General features: G+C 42.1%; 1 protein-coding gene across 2 annotated transcripts in view; it reads right to left on the bottom strand.

Annotated features, from left to right (window-relative positions):
- Window positions 1-20,743, bottom strand: part of negr1 (neuronal growth regulator 1) — a 106,101-nt gene that overhangs the window by 72,224 nt on the left and 13,134 nt on the right. The window lies entirely within an intron of this gene.

The raw sequence follows: 20,743 nt of genomic DNA, 5'->3' as shown, positions 1-20,743 counted from the left end.
TTTGTTCAGTTATTGGTTCTGATCAAAAAACAACAGATAAACACTGGATGTGCAAAACTTTAAAGGCTCTATTTACTGATAAAACAAATCCACAATCATAATTAAATGCTTTTGCAACAGATGGCTTGAGGAAAAAAAATTACTTCTGACAAAACTGATAAAAAATAAAACAAAGCCAGAGTTGTAGAAAAAGAACATATCGGGGAAGTTATTGACCATAAACACGCAGTACATTTTTGACTTCGCAGCCACAACCACTAACTGGAAGTGTTCACAATTTATGGAGTCCTAACATTATGGAAAGTACACCTCTGACAATGTTTAGGCCCCCAGAACAGACCAAACAACCATTACGGTGAAACTGTAGGACCTTATTTCAATATGTACGGCAGCATTACTGAGTATAGAATATTTCATATTGTTGAATAATTGACTATTTTCCCAAAGCAGTTGTTTTACTCATCATTCCGGCACTGCTGGGACGTATGAAATGACATGACATCCAGTCGCACAAACTGAAATAATGAATAGGAAAAGAGACAATCAGGTTTGGCTCTTTAGCTGTTGTCAACATACCATCCTGACTGCCAGCACAGGCAATAAACCCAGAGAGGAAATCAGTTTGGCACCAACCTCAAAGCTTTCTACACTCCACCTGCCAAGAAAACGTCTGTCAAAGGTACATGTTGTAGTCCTGCTGCTCTTCCCAAGAGAACACATTGCCCCAGTAAACAATGGTGAGTGGACAGTAGTGAAAGTAGTACAAAAGAGGACTTCAAGTTGTTTTGAAGTCCACATGGACCCGTCTGCAACGTCAAACACTGACCAGCTGAGCTGCGGTGTTAATGGCCCTTAAGCAAGACTTACTTAAGAACCCCCCCAAGCAAGTTTCAAAAAATGTCTGTATTTTTGCCGACAAAACACCTAAAAGAATTCCAGTACTATACAGGAGTTCTTGTGTTTTCTAGGAAATAGTAGAACTACAGGCTAAAAGCGGAAAAACACTTCTCAGAAAAAAAAATCAAATGTAGCTTGGCGTGCAGACCATTTTCTGCTGAGAATCAACTTCCAGCAGCGCTCTGGCAACTTGGACCAACACTGGCATATCTGGCTCCTTTGTTACTGAAAATAAGAAGTTTAGATTGTGGTTTTTGAATTGGTTTACTGAGGCTTTATCTTTTCCCTTTTTCACGTGGAGAAAAAGGGAAAACATGTTGGAGAACAAGACCTCTGCATCGGAAGCTGGGTTGGATTATGCTGTGTAAATAACACTGCTTCATAAGAATGTCTCATTAATTAACTACAACAAATATCAATATTTAGAGTATTAAATGAAATAAAAGCCACCCCTAAGACCTTGTGGTCACAATGACAATGTGTGCAGCAACTGCTGCCAAGTTGTACCGTCAGCCAGTGAACCAGCAATTCAAAACCTCTGAAACCTTATGTGGGCTCTGCTTTCATCGAGTACTTTTCCTCAAGAAGCCAAGATCCCGACTTCCCCTGGTTAATACAAAGCTGAAGTAATCATTTCATAGATCCCAGAGCATACACTCTGAAACAGCTATGATACCTAAAACATGCTCTAATTGATACTTTTATTTTTCCGTGGTTCTGGCAAGTGATTGCGGAGGAACCAGGCTCATTATCTGCATTTGTTAGATTCTGGCCCGTAAACGAACAGTTTTCCATTTACAGTGTGCAAAAAGGCAAGTAATAAGCTGGTATTCGAGTAGCTCACATGAATGGAAAATGATGAGAAACAATTACAGCATGGTAATTGATAAGAGAGGCAGATTGTAATCCATTTGGCCGAACCAATTCAAACTCTTTGATAGGGTGCCATAATTATCACTGGCCTTCACGTCAGCTTCAAATTTGTTTTTTTAATGGATTTCTGGTTTCATGGAGAAGGTATATTCTTCAGAGATCTCATCTTGCAAAAATGTTGTGTTGTTTTCATGGTCCATGAGTTCACATTAAGCAGATTATAGTTTCTCCACATTTGGCAGAAAAAATGAGTTTACTTCTGGATGGGACCCTCTGTGGTCAGAGATTTATGTGTTTGTAACACTAATACAACAGACCCATATGGCACTGAGACCCCACTTTCATTTTTTAGTTATTTCGAGGTTTACAGCAAAGGTTCAACCGAACACTACAGTTTTGAGGAAAATAAATATTACTGCTGTGATATATTATGTTGAAAAGGAGAAATGTAGGCATGTCTCTGATTAATGTTATTTTGTTGACCCTCCTAATTTTTCCACATACAGCAAAAATAAAACCTACAAAACCTACACTGTGTAATTCTTTTGGAAATACATTTTAGAATTAGCTGAAATCCTCATCACTCTATAAAAAAATTGATACATTGAATGCTGCCTGTGGAAAATATGTCACCATAGAGCTTTGCATATATCCTATTGTTAGTAATAATGGTATATATAGAAGAAGAATTGAAGCATATGAAGTGATGATAGTTACATGAGGTGAAGAGGCGAGCAGCTAATTTGTGGCCCAAGGCAAGCAGGCGAGTGACGCTGACTCAGCAACAGCTAAGGCATTAGCATTAGGATTAGCTATCAGCAGTGAAAATTAGCCAAGCAGTGACTTTTTCTCCCACTAATGACATGATGCAAATCTGAAATCCAATTTATCAAAAAGCTTGACTTAAATACCTCAATAACTTTCCAACCACATAGGCAAAACACTGTCTGGCTAACTGTAAAGCTAAAACAAAAGAAAACAGCTAATTACCAATGAGCGGACACAGAACGGAAACAATTGAACAACAGTGAATGTGTTCCTGTTTTAGACCAAAACTACATCAAAGTCAGTGATGTGTTTGCGCTTTGCGGATGGCTAATTCCTCTCTTTTGTGGTAAAAAGGAAATGTTTTGTGTGTTTGCTGAGCCCCCTTGATGCTATTTATGTTGTAACTCTCCATCGTGCACAATGCTCCATACTGTCATGAATATCGTTACAGCACACCAAAGGCTAATTTATATTTAAAATAAAGTGTGTTTTGTGTTTATAGTTCAGAGACTGAATTACATTTCGACTAGAAATCACAGGGGTTTATTTAAATTCCACAAAAGAGAGAACTAAAATAGCTCACAGTTGGTGCATCCTCTTAACACAACAAGCGATGACACAAGTAGAGTCGAGGCTTACCAGGCACATGAGGGCATTGAAGGAGAAATAAATTTACTTTTTGACAGAATATCTGGTAAGCATTTAGTCCATTACACTCACGCATCAATCACCAGCCCACACTAGTCTAGAGGCTATTTCAGAACATCTCTCTATCACTCTCATCCTGTTTACCAGTTATATTCTAAATAATCCAATATCCAAGACAATGAGCTCAAAATATACAAGTGCATATTACATAACACGCTCCACCGACGCTCGGATGTCAAAACTGGCAACGATGTATCACTGTGTCCCGTGGCATGTGTGGTGAGATTGTTGATTCAAGCATAAATTAATCTTGAAACAGCGAGGGGTCCAACGGGTAAGAGTTTGCATTCTAGTGTTTGTGAAGGGAGTAATGACGGTGGTTCATGGTGTCATTGTAGTGGAACAGCTGCTCAAAGACAATGCTTTTGTGTCACTTTTAATAGCGGAGTCCACTTAACCCGCATGAATGGAATTTTAAAGAGCATAATGAGAGAGTCTAATTCATGCGTGAACATATTTGAAGAGAACTCTTTGAGCATCAAGTCAGGGTGAGATGTTTCATTCCACTGCTGCTGTTTCTTCACTCATAAAGAGACACCTTCATGATTGAACCTGCACTATAATGTGCTTTACAACCTTTGGTATGAATCATCACCCACAACAGAACTCTGATGTCCAATGACTCCTCAAGTGAGAAAACACATTTCACCGAAAGTGGATGTTGAAGCGCTGGTGAATAGAAACTATGTGCAATGAATGTGTGAAAATTCCAGGTCTACTCCGCTGTGTAGTCAGAGTGCTAATCTTTTTATATTGTTATGGGTTTATTTATTTTTTGGGCTCTATTACAGTGCACACTGGAGAATAAGCGGAACGATGGAAATGAGGAGGGCGAGTCCTGAGCCTGATTTACAACAATGAGAATCCGTGTAAACTGCTTTAATCAGCTCAGATATCAAAGCCAGTACATGTGGTGTGGCTATCATCATGACTGCTTTGCGGTAAATAATTGAAACAATACACACTTGTGACCTTTAGCAGTGGTAAGTCAGTAGTTTTGAAACAATTGACATTGACACATCGCCCATTCTTGCTGTTCCCTGCTTGATGTTATTATGGGGATGGAACCGCAAAATCATTGGTTGAAATGGTGATAGATCACCATGCAAAGAACTGGGACGAAACATGGGCCTGTTACTTGTGATCAATTGCTGTTTCTTATCTGTAAAAACCAGACGTGCATCTGACATGCTTTGCGATGTTGAGTCCTTACTATGCACTGATGGATTATTCCATGTTACAAAACAGAATACAAAATACTGCATTTGGAAAGTAACACATGTTACTGCGCAGCCACTCCTGAAGCCCTGCCACACCCACATAAAGGTCATTTTGTTTGATGGGCTTCCAGTCTCACTTGTCCTTTTAATTGTACAATATCTTACTGTAGAAACTGAGCTATCCCGCTGTAACGTGGTCAAAAGTTAAATTTCAAATGAATACCAATATCCATCTTCCACAGAATCAATTCTAAAGCCTGTAATTGAAAGGCGATTTCTGATTCGTAATTTGTACTGTGATTGATCGAAGTCTGAAATTTTGTGATTGCGCCAAAGCCCGTCTTTTGTCCCTTAGGTACTGTATATGTGCAGTTATGAGTCTGGTTGCTGGGGGTTGGGTTTGGAGGGGTGCACTGCATTGTATACTGAGGGACTGACGACATAGTGCTGTTCATCTGAGGTACCGAAAACCATGTTCTTAATCCCTACAATAATCCTGTCAACTATGGCCGGTGGGACACATCTGAAAACTTCCAGCCATAATCCGCAAAGACCCAGTGCTGAGGCCAGCACATCAGAACAGACACAGAAAACGGTACAAAAAAATCTCATTCCCTTTAGAAATTACAGTTGATTGTTTTGTTTGGCGTGACAATGAGTTTGTGAATAGGGAGGCTCGAATAAAAAATCCTGACATGTGAAATCAATGTAACCACTCTGTTGTTACCATTGTAGTTAATACAACAAACCATGTACGGTATTACCTTGCCTTGCCCCCCCCCACTCACCCTCCTCCATACAAGCGGTATGACATACAAATGAGATGACCCTTTCTGGAGAGGCGTTTCATGGTTGAATGCTTCTGTTTTGTTTCACATGCGTGGATGAAGCTCCGTCGACATTCCTTGTGAACTGTGAAAGGCATGATTCCGCCCCTATTTCCCTTGTTTATACCGCTCACACATGCGCAAAATTTCAGGAGCTAATTTTTTTTTTTTCCATTTTGATCATGTTACAAGTCTTTCCACAAGAGCTAATTTGTGTACAGAAAATCGTTCAGCTCTACATGAGTAAGCTCTAGATTAACTGACGTTATTGATTCTGTTTTGAGGCTCTGACACTGACTGAATGGATTCAACTTAAAGTGAATAAAAATGAATGGGACTTGTGAATTAGCAGTTAAATCAAAGTTGCAAGCTGGAATTCTGGGTGTAGAAAAGTTGCCTTTGTTGAAGCATAATGGGCGAGCATTTCCCCATCCCCGACTGTTCCACTATATAATGAATGTTCCTTGGTTTCAGTGTTCATGCGTAACTGCGTACGTGCACACGCAGCTCAATCAAATCCCATTCAGGCCGACACCCTGAGTCCACTACGCACCCAGAGGCTGTTAAATGAACATTCATTCAAAAAGCGGCTAGACAATGTACAATCAAGCTTAAAACCAGTCTACTGTGCCATCTGTTATCTGTTAAACAAATACCACATTGTCTAGGATTCTGTTTCCCTAGGCAAACTCAACAAAGACGTATTCACCATCACTCTCTGATAAGACAGTTGTGGGCCACTAACTCGGTACCACTGAACCACAACCACTACAAAAAGACAAGTTTGAATAGTGGTGCTTTTTTCCACTTGCAGTCAGTAGACAGTTCTCATTTGAACTTCCGGTCCTAATAACGGCCCACTCACAATGACAAACACTACAGAGATAAATACATCTGCATTCCTCTCATGAGTGCTGGAGGCTTGGGATGCATTTGAAATCACTTTGGTTACTTAAGTTTTTTTGGAATCTCCTGCGGCGCGAGGCAGAAACGATTTCCTTCTTGAACAATATGCTACACAATACTTATGCAAGACACTACATTTTACAATACAAACTAATGATCCCCATCTCGTTCGACTAGACGGAGAGAGTATAATGGCCCTCAGCAGTGTTTCCTCAAAGACCGCCGTTGCGGTTCTTTCATTAATAATATTGAGTTCCCAAGTTTACAAAGACTAAATTTCCCTTTAAGTGTCAAATGCAAAGTAAAGCCATCTGAGAAACCCCAGTCCAGAAGTTATTTATCCTTGCAATAAACCAGGACTTTAACCTTGTGTCTTTCCTTTTAACATGGCCTTGAGGAGTCTTTGAGTAGAGCTTTGTGGGTTCTACCTCTGTGTATCACTAATATGAGCCAATGCTGGAGAATAACCAACTAAAAAGCACACCTTGTCCTTTTAAGTGCCTGTCAGCTTATTGTAATTACTTGCACATGCAGAGCCCACCAACAACGGATCTCCCAAATCAAATAACCCCGTCCTTCAAAATCAATGGCCTCGACGCTGAACATTGCTGCCTCCCTGTGTTTTCAGCATTCTATGGGCATTTGGGTCATCTTTGAAATTAAACTGCTGTTCGTCAAACAAACAGAGAGGCATTTACAGTTGCAAGGGTTTGCAGTTTCTGTTTAATGCGCCAATTGTGTCCCGGTAATGACTGACTGGCATTTGACATTCATCATGAATACATGTCTCTGTAATTCCTCCCTGGGGGGTGGGCATAATGCGTGCGATAGCCAGAAAGGAAAGGGATGCAAATACGTCAGAAAACTGTGTTTGAAGACGGTCTGATCAACCAGGGATCAGACTGAGGCAGGCAGTGGGTGGTCGGCTAACCCGTGACAGGAGCACAGTTCAGAGCGCTGTGATATTTCTTAGACCATACCAGAGGAGAGTGTCCTGGATTTTCCCCGCCAGGAAGGTTTATCATCTTCTATTTCTTAAACTGGCATAACAGTATAGGAATGAGACTCCACTCACAGATCAGTAGTACAATAGCTATTTTGTGTGTAAAAGCAGATAACAGGACAATGAATGGGGAAAAACACAGAATAACATTACGTAACACTGCAGAACACTAAATGGAAATTCTGCCAGAGTCACGTCTGTCACTTTTATTTGGCAGAGCACAACAGCCAAATCCCCCTGGAAAGCAACAGACACGCATCCCAGAGATATGGAACACACATATAATGCATAAGGAAAGAGATGCCACTGCCAGGAACGATAAGACACTCGAAGAGGAGGAGCTGGGGAGGTGGCGGGTGGGGGGCGAGGGGGGAGAAATCAATCAAAACCACCAGCGATGTTGTAGCAGGTAGGAGACAGACAGCACGAGTTGCATCCGTGGCATAATGATCAGAGGAGTGAGAGTGAGAGCTTGTCAGATTATGAAAGCTGCCTCATCGTCTTGATTGAATGTGATTCACAAATTGTTTGAACGTGAACAGTGATTATGAGAGTCAGCAAGAAGTAAACGCAATGTTTCATTGTTGGAGTGCTGCGTAATTAGAAACCAACGCGCCGTTCAGCTCCTACTTGACCAGAATGTGTTAGGTGCCCAGATCAAATAGCAAAGGCCGCAAAAAAAATCAGCATTCATCTTAGGAGACGTCAGTTATTTTCGGTTTTACTATGATGCCAAAAATATCCTCTGACATGCTGCTGTAATAAATGAAGAGGACACCACATTCTTACGGTATTTTCCTGATAGCTCCAAATCGAATTACTTTTAAGACACACGCACACAGACAAATCCTAAACAAAAGTAAAGCAAATCCCTAACACTCCGGTATGCTGTTGTCAGAATGTTTCCAGGGTACGCAGACACACGCACGCACAGTTCCATAGGGGGTTGCCCTTTCCCTGTTTTGTAGCATTCCCGATCAAATCTCTAAGCATGCAACGCATTTTTTAGCATCTGCTTTCCCAAATCAAGCCACCCGTTCTGAGGTAGGCTATTTGCTTTGCACACTGCTGTTACTGTTTCTGAGCTGGCAGGGACTACCCTGAACAGCTCAGCGGGGACATCTGCCTCCCACAGCCATCTGTGTCCAGGTCCTACTTGGCCTCTCTCTCTCTCCCTCTCTCTCTTTCTCTGCGTTAACCTTTCACTCGCCTTTCTTAGACTTGTCTCTTCACTTCCCCAAAGACACACATGCATACATGCATGCCTGCAAATATGCTGTACCCAGACCAGGTTGTTTTATAGGGCAACATTTGGCCTAATTGACCAGATTTGGTGGCATTTTTAACGCACTTTGACACATCATTTTGTGCCTTCCTCAGGTAACCCTCCAAGCATATCATCATTTGAGTAATTTCATTGGCGCCAACTTCATTCTTTGACCCATTTTTAAGTCTTTAAGGGCATAAATGTAGAATATAGGGGCGAGTTTTGCACACGCGCACTCACACACACACACACACACAGCAAGACTCAAAATAGCACTCTTGCCATGACACCAGCTAAAGAACCTTTCACACCAAATATGTGTACGTGTGTCTCCATATGTGCATGCACATGTCTGTTGACATTTGTGCATGCTTGTACATGTACAAGCCTGGTTGGATATTCTGCTGCCATACAGTTTACCCACACCACTCGCCACCCAAGTGTCAGGTCAGGCTTGGCAGAACTCCAGGGAAAGCGTGAAGTGGAGTCAGAGGGATGGGTCATGGCTGGATGTGGCGTGGAAACTCTCACAGTCTGTTAGCTTCAGACCACCGGGGTTTTAGAAAAGTTTACGCTGGTAAACAACAGAATGGAAACCACAAAATATAATCAGAAGTGTTGTCTAGACTGTGTGAGGACTCTTGAGATGTTGAGTCAGGCTGTATTGGCTACCTTTTCAAATGTCATTGCAAATGACTGCACAGTGCATGCTGAGACTTTTTATCTGACAATTACTGACAATTACCTCGACAATCACCTTAGATCACCCAGGCATCGATTAAAGATTTGAGTCTACTTTCCAAACTTATTCGCCTCTTAAAAAGAACACACACATGAAACGGAGACAATGTTATGGGAGTTACGGAGTAAAGGCCAGGTTCTGTTACTGGGTTAACAACACCCGGGTCTCTGAAGAACATTGGGACATGCTTGTATGTCTACATTTGTCATACATCCCTGCTCATGCATTATGTCATTGGCTCGTCTCCAAATAATAGCAACACCGTAAAATCCAAGGTTGCCATTTTTGCTGAAATTTACCAATAAATTAAGAGAGAAAGCGATAAACTGTGTGATGTGGAAGATGCTAATGGGTGGGTGTTCAAATGGTTTGATACTCATGTCAAATGATTTTCATAGCAGTGGGAGGATGAAATAAGAAATGCTGAAGGGATTTCATTACTCTTACTTTAATAGATTTGGACATTAAAAATGGAAATACTTGTTCAGATCGTGAAAACATTTTTCTGGGCTGGAAAAGGTGAAAATTACAATTGCTGGAATTTCATTTGCATAATTAGTTCTTTTCGTCTGTGAATTTTTTCCTGCAAAACACAAGTCATAAAGGTAATGAATGAAACTCCTGTTAAAATACATCGAAATAGTTTTTTGAATTAGACTATTTTTCAAGACAGTTGAGGCTGATGCTTGCTTGGGTAAAGAGGCAAAACCTGACTTTATTCCCTTGGGAGATTATGATGATGGTGTAAAATGTGTATATTTACTTAAGATTGAGCGAATGTGCTCTCTAAGAGGAATTTGCCACCCAGGACGACATAGAAAGAGGGCAGTAAAAATAGGAATTCCCCTGGGAAAACTAGAAGGGGTGGCAAATGTGCCTTTGCCAGCTTTTTTCTGACAGCATGCACTGCAAATTGGACATCACTCACGTTGAACAAGTGCCACCATTTGTTGGCATCATAATCACTTTAACACTTTCCTGGCCCCACATAACCATTGTGAAGAAGTCCCAACGTGAGTTTCTCCACATGCAATCTTGACACATAAATTCCGACGCGATCGTTTCTACAACATGTCCGATCAGAATATTGTGATGTTGAATGTGTGATTTACACCGACAAGGGTTATTCACTACAGCCCTTGTAGACGTCGATCTGAACTTCCAGAACGGACGATTGACGGATTAAAGACGCTTGTGGTCTATCATGGTTCATGTCAAGTGGTGTCAGGAGTTCAATGTATGACACCAAAAAAGCGCGCTGTAAAATACCTCGTCATAAACAATGACAGTAAAAAGGAAGTTTGTTATTGCCTTCCTGCGGGGCTTTATCCAGACTCTTTGATGTGCTCTGTCCATGGTACAAATGGACAATCCTTCATTGTCAGAAGACATTGGAACCCCTGCGCAGTCCGATAGGTGCGACCACATTCATCATCCTGACAAAGGGAAATAAGCAATTGCCACCGCACTTAACTGGCTTCACTCATCTGCAAATATTGGAATAAATACAAAGAGAAGAAGAGAGGCCCCCCTAGGCATAGTCATATTTTACATGCCCTATTTGTGCTTTCTCTCTTGCTTCAGGGACAGGCCTTTTTGCTGCGTGTCGAGCAGTGTTACACACATGCGTGAAGCACTCATACAGTTCCCCTCTCCTAGCTTGGAGTGTGGGCGAAAGAACTCGGTTGAAAAGCGCGAGGAGCTTCGGCATCCTGATTTCCCCCGTCAAGAAGCAGGAAACACTTTATCCAAAACCTCTCTAATATAGTGTAATAACTATGTAGCCTACTGAAGATGTGTTGGGGGTGTTGAGGGAATGCCTGAGGACTATTGCTCAAGTCTATACTCACAAGGGGATTCAGCAAATTTGCCTGGCAGGCAGAGAGTAGCGCATGGGTGTCAAACATTCCGCTACATTATTCTGACACAGCGTTGTGATATTGTGATGTGTTTTCAGTATGGATGAGAGTGTATGTGCACGTTTGCTTGTTTGTATGGGAGGAGGCAGAGGGTCGGATGAATACAGAAATTCAGTGAATGCTCCTCTGCTTGAAATGCAGAGCCTGTGTGCTGGCAAGGACCAAAAAGTCCTTAGTTAAGCTAATCGCCAGTCCATTTGGCAAGGATTATGCTCAGTTTAGGGTTCCTCCTATGAACAGGGTCTCTGATTCATAACAGCAATCTGAGGAAGTAATTTTACTGATATGGCAAATAATTGATTTGGAGATCATCTCAGTCACTGTAAGGTCTCCATGGCAACGCATCAGTAACAGTAAAAGGCAATTATAGTAATTAAGGATATAAATGTACTACTGTGAAGTGTACTGTGTGCGTGCGTGTGGGTGCGTGTTATATAGCTGGGTTGACTTGAGGACAAGTAGTGGTGGCTAATGGCAGCCAACAGGGGGCACGATAAGGTCAGGAGGGATGCTGATTTGCCCCCCACACACTCTTCCAAGGCTCAAAGGCTGGTGCACTTAAATTCACAGGAGGTGTTTGTCAGCAATGTGAAAAACAATCCAATTACTGCAGGAGTCTAGTACAGGTGTACTGTTCCTGCTGTCAGGCAATCCCAAACATGAGCCACTGCGTGCAAAGTAAGCTTGGCCACCAATTGCAAGCAAAACAATGAATGTATGCGTAATGCTTCCTTGTTTTATGCTGAGGTTGAGACAGTTGGTGATCTAGCGTTGGGGTTAGCTTCTATTTGGTAAATCCCCATCAACTCCATGTAAATTGTGTGAACTCCAAATCTGATAGAATGACGTTTGTTTGCTGCCCACTATCGTTGACTTAGTTGTACGTAAAACGTCGTTGTGATAAACCCATATGCCCATATTTGTTAAATGGATCCATGATGCAAATGCACTTTGAGGGATCCTTCACTCAGAACAGTGTCTGTTTTTTTCCGCTGAAGGTTACTTCTTTCGAATGTTTGGCGTTAAACAGATGGCTGTATGTGCAGAGCTGGTAATTAGAAGACTGCGTTGTCATTCCGCTCCTAAAGAGGGAAGACCTCTCCATTCTGTCCTTTCATTCTCACCACATTCAAACTGGATGAAGCACTAACTGTTACTTTTACAAGTTATTCCTGTACCACAAGCACAAACATGATCAAATGCAGCAAATTCAGGTACACTGCCTGTGTAAAATTTGTCACTATAACTAGGTAAATGTGAAGCTGTGTGCTGCATGATCTGCCAACTTAACCTGGATAATGCATAGTTGACAATCAGGGAAATTAATTAAACCGCACACAAGGTAAAATAAGCTTAGCAATAACATTCTGACGGAAATAAGCAGCAGATTAAAGAAGACATTGGCATCATCCAAAAGGATTCTGTAAAAACCCGCCATGTGATGTCGTTAAGAATAATTATTTGGACCAAAATAAAAGCCTGGAACAGACTGTATGGTACAACATTTTTATTGTCTCTGGGCAAATGTGTTCCAGACAAGCCCCGGCTAAGTATACGCCTCAAAACCTTGTACATAAACGATGCATTCCTGACAATAATCTTCCAACTTATTTAAACACAATAATTTGTCATTTTTGGTTTAATTCAATAACCTACCAGAGTCCTGATCAATTCTTCCCTTTAATCACTTTAATGACAAAGCCAATCCAAAATCCTGGAGAAAATTACGCTTCTTGCTTCGCTTATCCAATCAATTGCATTAAGCCATTGGAACATGTGCCGAGGTAATGGCACGGCTCCAAAAGGCACAAAAATATATTAGCCATCCTGCACTTATTTAAGGCTTATTTCATTATGGATTTGCGCTTGATTTCTCCCTGCCCATGTGTCAGTAGTAAAGCGAAAACAGAGGGAGAATGCATGTCTAAGCAAACAGGTTCATTAAACCCATGTAAATTGCTACAGCACCCAGGAATTTAGCATCCTGCCAACTAGGATAATAATGGTAAAGAAGAAACACTGGGCGGAGAATCCATCTTAGCCGTTTCCTTGGGCATTATTATACCTCAACATGTCTGGCTGTTCATTATCGGCAGAGCGCACAGTCAAATCGCACAATATGCCGCGCTGTAGGGGCTGCATGGGTTACAGAAACCTCACCCAATGGCTGGCGGGGAAAATAAATAAATAAATAATGCGGCACTCCACTTCGTCTCAAACTCTACTTTCTTATCATTATTATGTCTGGGATCGCGGCACAAATCTAGCCCCTCCACACGCAGCTTATAGTGTATTCAATTTCAGCTGAGGGTAAAACGCCTGATAAGAAGTCGAATAACTAAGCTTTTAAATTGGATGGTTACATAAGCACAGGAATCTAAATAAGATGTATGGGCCTCGGTCTGTAAACCTGCGTGAGTTTTCCTTATCAGTTTATGAAACATGCAATTAGTTGAAGACAGCCTGGAGGTTTACTGAATAACCCTGTTAAAGAGAACAGAGTTAAATAGGGAGAGTGCCTCCAGGCAAATGTAATGGGTTTTCCATTGACATGCTTTCCACTTGAGGGGAGAGAATGCTTTCCTTACTCTTAATTCGTTCATTGGACACCTTGAGAACGGGTGTCATGTGTTTATTTCATAATTTAAGAATATCGTTCTCGCAAATATGAAGGCACAAAAAAACACAATTGAACTGTGACACTGTGATACTCATTCCATAGCGCACAATCAGCAGCAAAGGTGTTTTTAGACGTCCTGTTGGAATGGCCGAATGTGTCTTTCGCGCGTCTTCTTTAGGGTTATGATTGGAGGAAACGTGGAGGAAGACTTATTGCAGGCTCTCGCACTATATGTTGGGAGGCAAATCACATCAACACTGTGAAAATCAGGGCTTAATGGAATCTATTTTTAAACACAGCTCAGCAAAGCGTGGCTGAACAGAGCTGAAGCTGCTTTCTGCCTCCCCCATCCAAAGGGTTTGGTTTACGTTGCCAGGGAGCCAAGAACTTCGCAAAGGCGCAGTGGTCTTTTCCGGTTGCTGTTTTTAGAGGTTGAACCCGTTTACACTGTTAAGCGTATATATGATAACAAATCTGTATGATGGTAACAAGGTATTTTAATCTTTAATATCGCGGTTTAACAAGGCGATGCAACCCGCCCCCGCGTTCCCCAAAAATAGGATCCACCGTCCTTGACTGACAGGATTGATTGTGTCACACCTTCCCCTGGAAAAAGCATTTTTCCAGCAAAGCTTTTTCATCCCAGTTCACAATTTATGAAATCGTAAAAAGTGCACTGGGATGACTTACCTGCAGTCTCTAAACAATTTTAAGGTGCAGTGAACATTGCTTGTGCTAGTTATTTTTGCTGTCCCTGGGGGCCAGCTATGCAGGGTGAGGGTTCCCAGGTGTGGGTAGCAAATCCTAACGTGGTCTTTTTTTGTTCTGTGGTCCCAAAAGTGGAGGAGACGGCTGCCACACAAATCTCCAGACGCTTTCAAAAACAATCCTCCAACGTTGCATTTTGCTGTATAAATATGAAATGACTGTGACAGGGGTAAAAAGAAGCGAGGGGAATAGATTTGTTTAAGCTGTTTTAAAGCTGCCACTCAATTGTACCAGCCAGGGTTTGGACGTCAATACTGATAATGTACAAGCTTTGAATTTATTTGCGAGTGTAATCTAATCCCAGGCACACGCGCGTCCTAACAGGGCCATCAATTGTTGTGAGAACAACCACGTGAAAACAATGGAAAACTGCTGAATTATAGGCATTGATATAAGTGGCCCGTGAGATTCAAATTAGCTGTTGCAGCTCTTCTATGAAAAGCAATCAGCCCAAATTGAGATCAGCAGGTTAGCAGAGAAAATTCTAGCTTCGCACAATTCTGCAAAGAGGGATGAGCTGGGTCTGTGAAAAGAGGCCTGCGGCGATATCACAGTGAAGTCCATTATTTTACAGGACTGTCTCCACATCCAGATTCCTTCAGAGTATTCAAGCAGGATACTAAGATTCTTTTCTGTGTGTTTGCATGTTGGTGTGATCACATATATAGTAGTCTAGATAAACACTGACAGCTTTTTTGCTTTTTACAGTTTTTCAACAGCCAACTTAGGTGCTGATGTATTGATAAAAACACGCCATTGTTGCTTGGCGACAGTGGGTTTTGCAGCCTAAGCTATATACGCTCGTTTGGAAATGAGGCAATTTCTGCATTAAAGCCTGCAATCTGTTATCATCTCCCACAAACGAATGGTAGAGGCTAATTGCCAGGCTCAGCGTTTGTCTCACTGAAGCCTTAACCATGCTTCCCCTTTAGTGAGACACACACTTTTCGGAATAAATACATAAAACTATTAATTACCACATAATGAATCATATTTATATACATTTTTGAGAAAATACATAAAGTTGTTCATTACTACATAATTAATCTAATCTAATGTTATCTAAATATAATTGCAGTCTATATTTAGTTTTAAGAAGTAGAACTGCTGCTCGGATCAGCTTCGCCAACTAGTGGCTACATCATGGTTAAGTTATGAGACATTGGTCATTCTGAGACTGACGTTTGATATCATGGGTGTAAGATTGAATATGGGGTGTTTTTCACAGAGCTCAGTAGGTTACCACTCTGTGATAAACCTGGTAACCGCTGACCTTGACAGAAAGATAGGACGGCCCCCATCCTGAAGGCCAGATCCTCCTAACCATGTCATCCATCATGGTGCCAGTGAACCACATCTTAAACCTGATGTGGGAACCCTCACATACACATCACATAAAAACACAGCTCGAGCACACGCACACACACACACACCCACACACGCACTTCCACCTGCTTGCCCCTCACACGCGCCGGCACACAATGGGGAAAAGCCAGCAGTATGGTCTTTTACCCTTAAAGGATCCAGCAGAATGTTCATTTTTGTCAGCGATTAATGATGTATGGAGCTCCACGGCAGTGTGGGAGATAGAGCTGTCAGTCATCCCCCCCTCCACACTCTCTCTCTCTCTCTCTTTCTCTCTCTTTCTCTCTCCAACACATGTGCAAACTGAAAGTGGGAGACACACACGGACACACGCATGCAGCCACACACAAGCGCTGATCTCCTCACATTCTCCTCACATCTTGAAGACCCTTGCCCACAAATGTGTTGCACACAATCATACACGCGCCGTTTGCTTCTTCAGAGACCCCTCTCCCTCTCTCTCTCTCTCTCTCCAACTCTCTTTATTTATTTTTCTCCTTGGGCTTTACTAAGATAGTGTGCAGCTTCAGCGTATCACCTCCGGACAGAAAAGACCTCAATTTCCCACCAGTACACACTAACAAGAGACAGAGTGAATCCTCCTTGCAGCATGTAGGTCAGCGCTGCCTTTCATGGCTGACAGTCAAAAGAAGAGGTTATTACCGCCAGATCTGAGCTCTACTCTCGCTCAGGACGCCTCTTTCACCCTTGTGTGATTGTTGATTAATAGCACAGGTTACTATGAAGTTATGTCGCATGATTACAGTCGAAGAAACTGCTCTCCCGCTGTGTCTGGTTGGAATATTCAGCTGGCCTGGGTAATATCAAAGCCCTGCCATTTGTATCTCCCTAATCAGGTGAAACCTCCATTGCTGCCGTTACATTCATCCCACCGCCAGCAAGCGGTACAACCATCACCAGGGCCATATGGGCATTAACATCAAGATAATGTAGTTAAGCATAATTTGTGAGAAATTAAATATCGCCCTAATGGAGGGATGGAAACTTAATTACACCGTTCAACAAATGATGATTGTTTTATGAAGGGCAGGTATTAGCCAGATGGACGGGACACCACAGGCCATAGCATGTCGGAAAATCGGGTCTTGGTCCAGAATGACCGTTTTGAGTATACAGTTATTTGCAAAGGTTGAATTGAACCATTACTGCAAATGAGTTATCATCAAACCTAATCCTTTCTATCGCAGGTCTTGTCTCATTGCTCTGTGTGAGGGCAGTGTGTGTTATATCTCATATTACTGTACACCTCCCTGAGGAGGGATTATCTTAAAGCATATTTCCACATAGACATTTTCCGCTATAGAGTCGAGGGCATAAATGAACAAAAAGACTCGTGCCAGGAAATCTAAATCCAAATTGAGAGAATGCGGCTGTTGCAGGTTTAGAAAGTGATACAATACTCCAACGATAAATTTCCAAAGAGATTTTATTTTTAAGCTGTGTGGAAGAAATGAGCTTTCATTAGCTGATAGTGACACTGTCAAGACTATGACAAAGCAATGAGAAGACTTACTAAATGGCAGACAATGATTAACTGCCATCATCATTATACCATCCATATCGCGCTAAGTACTCATTTTTGGCAGCGAGGGTTACGCAATGCCCGGCACTAAAATCCAAGGAGAACATTTGGCTTCTTGATGGCTGCTGAACGCGGGAGGTAACTGGCATGTAAACATTTGACATGTTGGCGGTGACATTTAAAGTCACGACTGATACATGTTGTTGTGATAATAGCGGCGGTCAGAAATGGCATTAAAGACTGAAAAAACTGCTTTGTCGGTGACAGAATGACCCAGAAGAGCCCAGCTGAATGCATATTTAATGAATCTCATATCTCGTTTATCTAGCCTAAAGGAAGTGAAAGAATGAGCACCTGATCAAAATAAATAGCCGTCCCTGATGTCCTACACTTGGTTTTGACGCCGTCAGTTGTCACTCCTGGAATTGGCTGCCCACTGTCATTTTCTCCTCTCCCTCTCCTTCATCGTTCCTCCAGGTAGGGGAACAAGCCTCAAGCAGGGGTGATGATTGATGACGTGCCTCCTCTGGCCCACACTTCCCTGCTGACACACTCTCATACTGCTACACTTTTCTGCACTAATTGGGCAACCCTGTAAACTCCCCTCCCAGAGTATGTGGGGTCCAGGGTCCAACGGATCCACCTGCTCAGCGTGTGAGCTATACTGTCCAGATTAGTCACAGCCCAAAGGCAGTAACAGTAACTATAACATGCTGTGATTGTTTTTAGTTTGTAGTGCACTTTTAGAGGACACTAAGGAGAAGACCACCCGCCATATATACTGAGGGAAGGTGAGAACCGATGGGTATCCCTTTGGAGTGGAGCCATTTATATCCACTAGCAAAAGGGGTCTCAATGCACCTTAAGAATGCATTATAGTAGAGCCTGAAAACAATGACAAAGCAGTGTAATCCAGGCGATAGTTGGCCTGCACAATGTTACACGAGCAATTGTCATATCGCATGAGACACAAAATGTTCCAATTTTCCAGGGTTTGTTCCTTGAGACTGCACAGTGTCGCCATTTGCAGGCAGTTGGGGGATCGCAGCGCTGCTCAAAATCAATACACATTTCTCCCCCGTTAGCTTAGCAACATAAGCTCAGTGGGACTGCATGTGTTCAGTCTGTATTCCTGGCTAATTAACCACAACTGTCATTCCGGTAACATTTTACTTCTCGTCTAATATATTGTATTGTCCCCGGTAGAAACAATCAAAGACAGCATATTATCTTAAAAGGTAGTTTGCTGTTGGGTTTCTGGCACTTGCACTCATGCAGTGGGTGTTAATGTTTACGTCGCAGCTTCTGGGAGGCGAGGGAGACAACCCCAAGCAGGGGAATAAGGCTGTCTTTTATATGTTTGAAAGGAGCGTGAATGTCCTGGCACCTGCTGGTTGCAAAGTGGTATTTTGGTGAGATTTCAACTCCTTTTCTTGTTTTGTTAATGTCCCAAGATTTATCGCATGCATTTCAAAGAAACATTTTTACAATATTATGCCACTTGATCTTCCCCAGGAGTCTGTTGCAGGCAAAGGCAATAGTTGCTGCTTGCATCATCACGGCCGACTTAAACAAACTCAGATATGTGTGAAATGCATTTATGGAGATGGATTTCAACCTACACCATTTAGGTTAAGGGCCTCACTCAAGGACACGTCTGTAGTATGCGCTGTGCTTGTATTTGAGCTGACAACCTCTGGATCTTTCATCCATTTATGGCTATGGGGGAGGGGAGGGGGGGTTACCGTGGGGTAAACAGAAGGCCAGTGTCCTTTAGAACTGTTTGCTAAACAGCACAGCATGTTCGGATCATGAATTCATCCACAGTGTTCTGTAATGCAGGTAGAGGCAATTACTAAGCTTGCTAACCATATGGTTGGAATGACATCTAATAACAGTCTGCTGTATGTTCTGCGGGGGTTTCAATGAAGGACAAAGGTTCAGCGTATGGGCTGGGAAATTGTTGCTGTGCACCGAGGCGTAGCTGATCAGTGAGCACAAAGACAATTACATTAAAAACAAACGCTAACTAAAGTATGCATGATGTGTCTCTAAATCTGATTACAATATCAAAACAGGTTGAAGCAACCATTACCATTCATCTCTCTCTCCCCGCAAATCTCTCGCTCGCTTCATCGGCAAACCCAGCAAAATGTGTTTTTTTGCTCTTCAAATCCCCGTCTCTTTCATATTCTACCTCTCTTTTCTCCTCTCCCTTCTTCTTCTTTTATGTGCTGCCTTTATTCCTAAGTAATTGTTAATTTTTAAGTGTCTCTGGGCCCCCAGACTGTATAATTAGGACCTGTCACTTCTTCACAGGCAGAGTAACCAAGGGAGGCTTCAGCGTGTCACGTCTAGGAGAAAATCATACGAATATGGATGGAGGAGGAGGAGGAGAATGTATACACAAGCCTTTGAATTTATTCTCCTGCTGGCTCTCATCCTGGCTTAAATGTGCACTTCTGAGGAAGAACTAAGAACTTTAGGTCGCTGCCTTACTGTATACAGGCTCTAGTTGATTAGCTGCTTCAAAAGCCATTTATGTAAGCTTACAGTGTGAATTATTCCGATTCTGCTCTTAATCTCTACAAAGGAATGTCTACATGAATAATTCATACCCCTGTATATAGTCTACTTCTTATTAAATATAAGATAAACTGTTTATTTACTGTATATGTGGAATGATTTAGCCGTCAGAAACATCAGAAGTCCTTTAAGCAGCAGCTGAGTTGACGCGCAAGGGGCGACACATTCCAGTTCATCGCTGAAAATGAAATCAATTCGTAGGAATTGGCGAGTGGCCACACGAAATGCTCGAAACATACCGTCACAGCGAAGGTTTCCATGCTGTCAACTTTAGTTCGAAATACATAAACAGGTTTGGGAATGTTTACTCAATCTCCGCCTGCAGCATGTCACTGTATCGTGATACTATAAACAGAACTACACACACACACACTTCACAAATACACACTGTGACACTGTTGCTGACACAAAATGAATCTGTTGGTCTTCAAAGAGCTTCATGAGCGTCAACACACACACACACACACACACACACGCATACACACACAAAGAGATATTTATCATTCACTCAAGGCTGTTATAAAATTGAGCCCTACAATTTTTGATATCTCTCCACCTGTCTTCGCTCTTTTCACACCATTGCCATGACAGCTGGAAATCACAATCTAAGGCAGCATAATAAATAATAAATATAGTTCTTACCACCCACAAACACAGCCTGTCAACAATTTTTTGTGTAAGTAGCTGAGGTGAAATTAAACCTGAAAGACAGCAAAACAGAATTCTAACAG

This window comes from Genypterus blacodes, unplaced genomic scaffold (genome assembly GCF_046128005.1).
Source record: "Genypterus blacodes isolate CSIRO-AG114 ecotype Tasmania unplaced genomic scaffold, CSIRO-AGI_Gbla_v1 ptg000054l_1, whole genome shotgun sequence".
NCBI lineage: Eukaryota > Metazoa > Chordata > Actinopteri > Ophidiiformes > Ophidiidae > Genypterus > Genypterus blacodes.
This window is presented reverse-complemented; position numbering and strand designations above follow the sequence as displayed.